We start from the raw sequence: 8,038 nt of genomic DNA, 5'->3' as shown, positions 1-8,038 counted from the left end.
GGGAGAATTCTGGCCTTAGCTGACCATAGCAGTCCTAAAATAGGTAGTGAATGTTCAGAATAAGAAGGGGTACAGTTTACCATATATACTGATATCTTCTATCTCAATTTTTAGCTTCTTCAAACCGCCAGATCAATTTAGTTTTCGGACTGAATCCTCTTGACCATGTTTACTGTGGCCTAGTTCTACCACCACCACTGCACCCTGGTTATTAACATCATCTTAAGTTAGTTTAATGCCCTTGTTTTTATCTGATTAGTTTGCTCATAATATTCAGCGCACATCACCTGAAGCCTTGTTTGTAATCACGTATGAATCTGTTTCATTTGCCTGACCTGACCATGTTCCTGTAATGATGATTTCTCACCGTCGTTAGTTCATTTTTGCAGCGGTCCTAGCTCCTAATTTGATATGATCCTCGTTGTTTAATTTTTGGTTTCAATGAGTGGGAGTTGAAGAATAATGCGATTCAGTTTTACTAGAATGATTTTCTCTGTTCTGGTTGGAAACTTAATATTTCTCCTGTCATTTGTAGAAACATTACCTATATACAATTCCTCCACTGGTATGCATTATTTGAACAACTAATTTCCCGTGCTATATACATGTGAAACTGAATAATTTTAATATGTAATGCATGGTTGTATATATGAATTACAAATGGTCTGTCTCCATGCAGCTAAACTACTAATTGTTCCCTCAACTCATAAGAGCACATATATACATCACAATTCACAAATAGTCTGTCGTTGATACACACAACATGGCACTCTTCTTTCCCGATCCAACTTTTACTTCAGGCTGCAGCATCACTGTCATGGCCTGCACAGAGAGGGAAAATTCCGTAAGAGCCAGCCTTGATAAGTAAGATTATGCTTAGCACATTGCTAATATAATAGGTGCAAGTACCAATCAACTTAATCTCTTTCCACGTAATTTCACACATCCCAAAGGATATAATGGTTCACACTGACATTAATTAAGTAACGCCATACTAGGAAGAGAACTGTGACCTGAAGAGAGAAAAGAATACCGGATTATTTTCGTGGAGAGGGCGGCCTGATTTGATCTCCCTATCTTAGCTATCATGCACTTTCTCCTTCCCCCGATCTGTTGTTAATCGTCGGTGTACTTCCCGCTCCTTGTTTCCATCTCCTGAACCAGATGCAACTGCTGCTGCTCCTTGTTCCACCTGTGCAGACATTGTGGCTGCAGCATGGAACACATAATAGAGGAACGATGCAATCAATATGGCAGTATGGAACACATAATGAGTTAATAAAGCATAAGTTCGAAAAAATACATTAAGATAATAAGTGTTGAGTTATTTTACCTCCACATTCGATCAAGTGCTGGGACAGTGCATCCCTCACCCTGATGGCGTCCTCTTCTGCTACCTGGCGCACTTGCTCAATGTAATTATACTCCTGATCACTTGGCATGCCTGCACCCTCCTCCTCCTCCTCCATGTCTATCACTATGTTATGCGACATGCAGCACACGTAGATTGTCATGAAGGCGTACTTCTGATTATTTATATTCCACCCTTCTCGCTGCAGGCACTTCCACGTGTCTTTCAACCTTGCCAGTGCCCTCAACGCGATGGTTGTGGCTCCAGCATGTCTTCTGTTGAACTCCACTTTGGAGTCTGAGAGTGACGTATCATTCTCCAACTGGTAAGGTGTGAGGAGCCAGGGACAAAGAGGGTACCCTACATCGCCAATTATGTATTCCCCAAGTTCCGATCCACCCCCTGATAATGCCTTCAGCCTGCTACCATTCAGCAAGTTATCAGCGCGATGGTTAACTCGTTCACACCAAGACATGATCCTACAGTAACCAATGGCTCACCAGAGTTCATCATTATCAGAGCGATCGCTACTCCATCTTGTAAGGATAACACTCTCCCATCAAGATAGGTGTGATCCCTTGCCATCATATCTTCGAAAAATGGGATCCTGACCAAGCTGCAGAAGTAACTGAAGGTGTTGCTTCTCATTTTGTACACAGACTCAAATCCTTGTACATCTACCATACAAGATGGTAAGGTTTCTGCATGGAAGAAGAATACAAAAGGTGGTTATAAACAATCTCTAATTTGCAAGCCAATGGAAAAAGTATCACTCTAGATTTGTCAAAGTCAGCAGAACAAGTAATTAGAGCGACAACACTTTGCAACATGCGGGAGTGCAATCAAATTAGAAAGTAATAGCCCTCAAACAACCCACACATACAGCTAGACTTGTGGCTAAAACTTAAACTGTATACCTAGAACAATCGGACAACCATGCTTATATGTCCTCTGAAATGATGTAATCATGTGGAAAAAACATGTATCGAATATATTCAGTCATCATGCAGTATATATGGTTGAAAGGCAGGAGATAAAATCGAATGATTTATAAACAGGCAGAGTCGCTCTCAAAAGAACTAAGACAAAGCACACATGTTTGATTTTCTTTACCTGAAAATAATATGGTAGATCTGCTAATATTTGAATCCAACTTGAAGTTGTCTCCCCTTGTATATACGACATACCATTTCCTTAGGTTGTCTCCATCAGGCGCATATGCCTTGACATGCTCCACATGGCTGAACTTGTCCCACTCGGGACCAGATTGGCCCGCGGCTATCGAAGCGAGCAACCACAGCCTGCAGAATAACTGCAAATGCCTTGGCTTTATACCACACATGTATTTTGGGAGTTCTTCCATGATGTAATCCTCAAGGACCAACCTCTCGAGTGAAGGCATACTATCTAGCACCTTCAACTTTGGGCAATCAGTGATGGTAAGCTTCTGCAAATTGGGGAAATTGCTGATCCTCTCTAGGTCAGGGTTTCGAAGCACGGTAAGCTCAACAACAGAAGGAAAGCTCTCAAGGTAATTGAGGTGTTGGACATCTTGTACAGCTAAGTCCCTCAAAACCCTTGCATTGGAGGCAAGCCCGGGAGGAACATGCCTTAGTTTGCATTTTGCAAGTATAAGCTCCTCCAAACGGGGCATGGCTTGCACTTGCTCCTCCCACTCCCACTCCTCCCATTCCACCATACCACAGAAGTACATCTTGTTTAACCTGGGAAATGGAGCTGCCGCGGCCTGCAAAAATCCAGTTCCAACACGCGTGATGCATGGAGCGCGTTCAACCTGAATCGCCTGCAGGTAGGGGAGCCGACACAACCCATTGGGAAGTTGTGTGCAAGAATCCAGGTCAGCTAAACCTAGAAGCTTCAAGTTGTTTAGGGGAACTGCGGTTGACATGGACATCATCCAACTCGGGAGTTGCTGGCCAAGATACCCCTTGATTATAAGATTTTCTACAGTAGGTGGAGGGCAGAGCTCATTGAACACCTTCTCAATTCGTTGCTGCTCTTCCTTAGAGACACATTCTTTCTCTTTGACCAACCCATTATATCCCAGTTTGCTGGTGCCATACAAGAATAGGTTGAGAAGATGCATTTTATCACCAAGTCTGGCATTAGCAGCAAATGAAGCAGTAGATACATTCTCCAATTCAGTTAATTCAAGAAATCTGAGTTGGGAAAGAGGCCCCAACTCGTCCAAACTGCACCAATCACCATCCATATGGGCTCGAAACCCAACCAGCCTCCTCATATTTGTTAGACTCCTGAACCCTCTAGGTATCGTACTTGCTTTGGGAAGATTAAGTAACCTTAGTTGACTAATCTTGAGAATGCCTTCAGGAAGATTCACTAAATTTTCACATCCACGAAGGTCAAGGAATTGCAATAGTTTCATCTTCCCAAGTTTCCCTGGAAGTGCAGATATATGAGTATTACTAGTGTCAAATACCTCAGGTGCTTCAGTTGATGCAACCACTCAACTGATGCAGCCATGTTTGTATATTCCATATGTAGAGTTCGTAGACTACGAAAAGTAACCAATGAATCACCGGGCTTCATCTTAATCTCGATTATTGAGATAAATGTTCTCACTAAATGCTGCTCCTGAAAAGATTTCCAGTGAAGTTCACCGGATTGCAATCCATTGGTATCTATAGTCAACGGAAGAAACTTTTCTGTATGAAGTTTAGATAGAATATCAGTGTCTCCCTCGTGAACTACGAGTGCTTCATCTTTAGTCATATACTGAGCAAATGAACGAACAACATCATGCATGCTACAATAATAATGATCAATATATGATTTATCTGGCTCTATGAGGTTCCTAGATATCAGCTCATTGTAGTAATTTCTTCCAAATTCTTCTAAATCATTTGAGTTCCCATGAATAAATCCTTCGCTAATCCACATGGAAATGACTTGATCCACATGAAACAATGCTCTTTTAGGAAGTAGAGAGTAGTATAGAAAGCATTGCTTCAGATAAGGAGGCATATCTTCATAGCTCAAATATATTGCATAGTTGAGCTCTTGGGGCATTCCAGTTATTGACCATTTAGAATCATCCAAAACATTCTCCCAATCACGTCGTAGCTTCCCCCTTTTACGCAAGAGTCCTCCCATTACTTTGATGGCAAGTGGTAAGCCATCGCATTTTTGTATAATTTTCAGCCCAACATCCTTCAGCATATTGATGTCGTCTTCATCTATCTCACTCGAGAGTACCTGGAGACATGCATATGAATGGACCGATGCATTTAATTTACTATGTACCAAGCTCGCTCAAATAAATCACTTAAGAGACAATAGGACTACTTGATGTAGCGGTCTAATTATGAGGGTAGGTTTGACTATGTAAATATTCCAAGTACATAAAGGACTTGTCAAAAGGAAAATATTAGAAATGTATTTACTCAACTTGGTCCTATGCACCGAAGATTTATGCAATGACTTCCACATACACAGTACACACTTTATACCCAGAAAAGAAATTTTCCTTCCTTTTCTTTTTACAAAATTCCCTCCATTTCCTTATACAAGGCCACTACAAGAAATACCTTTTGCATCTATACAAGGTCACCAACAGTAATCGGCGTAAAAATTAATTATGTTTTCTCATACTAGCAACCTGTTTAATACTTGCATGCATGCAATTATAATAACACTGAGCTACTTCCTACCCATTCCTTCCTTGCATTCATGTGGTGTATTAATTATCCCGGTTAACGAAAAAAAAGTTGTTTTGGAAAGAAGTCATTAATGTTTACCTTGGTACCTGTAATGTGAGTTTGTGTCCTTGTATAGGGAATGTAGGGAATAGAATGTATTGGCAAAAAATATACTTTTGACAACTCTTCCATCACATATAGAAAATTATACCCTAAATTTCGCAGAAATTATAAAATTAATAACACGAGGCCTAACATTGGAGCCTAAAATATGCTTATAATGTTTTTAGCAAAACTAATACAACTTTTAGTCTAGTCAATTCATATATGATTTTTCTTGTGTTGGTAGGAGGTTCAGAGAAAAACATTGGCCATTTTAAAATAACTTTTCATCTCTATTACATATGTCCTATGGTATTGGATGAGAAACTGGTCACTTAGACGATCTTCATTCCGGAGTTTACAATAAAAGACTGAAAATCAGCAACAATTTACTCACTACATGAATATACAACCCATAGGTTTTCAATGGTAAAAATGATACATCTTTTTATTTTTCTAATAACTAATTAGATTCGGCAGAATAAAATATTAGTGTCTTGAATGTGTTTCATGTAGGCAAAAATAAAATATGGAAACCCAGCTGGTGTTGTGATATATTCCCTTGCTTAGCACGATGCTTTGTTGACACTGTCAAGGTTAATATGAACACTACAAAAGCATTGAAAGACACTTACATTCGAAGAGGTAATAGTACATATAAACCATTTTATTACATGTAATCAACGCCTCTAGTAATTTGGAAGCATCGTAACATTTCTCTTAGGCCCCTCCCAATGCTCCACCTTATATAGGTGCTAAGGCTGCCATGTAGGCAAAAAATCTGACGTGGCAAGGTAATTAAGAGGAGAGATGACCCCAGGAAGAAATAACGCCAAGTGCGAGAACCTAGGCAAAACAATTAAATGGAAGAATCCCACCAATGCATGAAGAACTTTAGTTACAAAATCATTAAATGAAGGATACTGAGACCAACAAGTTAAGCACCTAATGCATTAGGGTCTTTAGTTGCTAAAATATTTAATATGCTTAGCACCTCATGTAAGCACCAATGCATTGGAAGCAGCCTTAGTTAGCTACATAGTACTAATAATAAGTGGAAATAGACTATTCACTTTATTAAGAAATTAGTGTTTAATTATGTACGGACCTGCTTCTTAAGCATCAACCAAGCGTCATCGGGCCCTAACATGTTGACGTGGTGGTGTGGCCATATAGCTTTCACTCCTCGGGCGACACCTTCATCTCTAGTAGTGATGATGACACGGCTACCTGGAGCAGCAGAATTGACTAACGGTGTTTTGAGGACATCCTCCAATGCTCCATGGTTCCACACATCGTCCATTACTAGGAAGATCTTGTGACCAATCAAGGCGCCCTTGAGGGTTCGTTGAAGCGTCGTCTTTGCATCTCCAGCTGGCTGGGGGTCTCCTCCGGCTTCGATGATGGCTCTTTTTAGCAATTCAACATCACTAAAGTTTTTGTTGATGCTCAACCATATCTTTTTGCTGAACTCACCTTGGATGGCTTCATTAGTGAAGACCTTTTGCGCAAGGGTGGTCTTGCCAATCCCACCGACACCTACTATGGCGATCACCATGATGTTGTCGCTGACCTCCTCACTTGTTTGCATGATCTGGGCCACCAGTGCTTTTGTGTCTTCTTCGATTTTCTCCCCAACCACACCTGATCGGTCAAGGTCCCCCACCGTCTCCCGGCTTGAACTACCATGGCGAGTAGCATGGTCATTGCTGCTATGATGATCCTCATAGGACTGAAGATTGATAAAGTTGAAAGCAGCACTCCCTTCCTTGATGGAGTCGAGCTTCTTGTTAAGCGCCTTGATGCGGGTGCCGATTTCATGAGCATGGGATGGATTCCGCATGCAGAAGAGCAAGGGATTGAAACACCCCACATCTACACTACTGGATGATCCACGCCCCATAGCCTTGAGCTGGCAGAGGTCGAGGATGTCAGTAGCTTCGTACATGGCACGCTTGAGCTGCCCCACCCACTCCTGGACGCTCACGTCAGTGATGTTTCTCCTGTCAGCGTCAGCCAGGAAGTTCTTGAGGTCCCGAAGCTTGTTGTCCATCTTCTCAATCTCACCAGAGACGCCCAGCATCGTCCCCACACCTTCTGCTGCTAGCTGCGCGAGCATGTGACCCACGTAGTGTGCAAATGCATCCAGCACCATAGCCATTGGTTGTACTTGGCTACTTGCTGGCTTTTGCTATAACAATAAAGGTAAGGTGAAAATTAAGCCCGAGAGAGAGACAATGAAAACAAGAAGCTTAATTAGCTAGGTGTTAAGAGAGGGACGAATTGAACTTGAACTAACCTTTGGGAAGGGTGGATGTTCTGCTCGTTCAGATAAGGAGAGGGAGCAACACGGCTCCTCTCGGCAAGTCCTGGTTGTCCCTGAATCTACAAACACCAGCCTCACCATGCACGATAATGGCTGGGTGGATGAGGATAAGATGAGAGAGGACACGGTTAACCATTGACTATTCTCCGTTCAGTGCTTCATTTCGTACCACATCTACATATGCTCTTCCGTGTACAGGCAATTGATGTGAACCTTGTGGCCAGGTGCTCGATGAACACAATCTCCGGTTTGTGGACAAGGAGCTACTATGTATTTCCTTTTTCTTTTTCTTAGCCATACAAGGATTACATTACATGCGGTGTCAAACAGCCAGGAAATATACAGGTGACGGGTTACATTTGTTTACAAGCACACACACTCTCTGGCTATCCCTTGAGCCACAGGTTCCACAGCTCCCTTCTCTTCCACCCAAGGGGATACACAGCGTGCCTGCAACCACAGATTACTTAGCTCCAGAATCATTACCATCCAAGCAGGATGATGAAGGCGCACTGAACGTTTGATCAACTCTTAGAACGGTCAGTTAGTGCCAAGGCACAAAAACTCTGGACTTTCTTA

General features: G+C 41.9%; 1 pseudogene; it reads right to left on the bottom strand.

Moving 5' to 3' along the window:
- Positions 1-591: 591 nt before the first annotated feature.
- On the bottom strand, positions 592-7,667 carry LOC123163152 (disease resistance RPP13-like protein 4; annotated as a pseudogene).
- Positions 7,668-8,038: the final 371 nt, after the last annotated feature.

This window comes from Triticum aestivum, chromosome 7B (assembly GCF_018294505.1).
Source record: "Triticum aestivum cultivar Chinese Spring chromosome 7B, IWGSC CS RefSeq v2.1, whole genome shotgun sequence".
Taxonomy (NCBI): domain Eukaryota; kingdom Viridiplantae; phylum Streptophyta; class Magnoliopsida; order Poales; family Poaceae; genus Triticum; species Triticum aestivum.
Note: the sequence above shows the minus strand (reverse complement) of the source record. Positions and strands in the feature narration are given on the sequence as shown.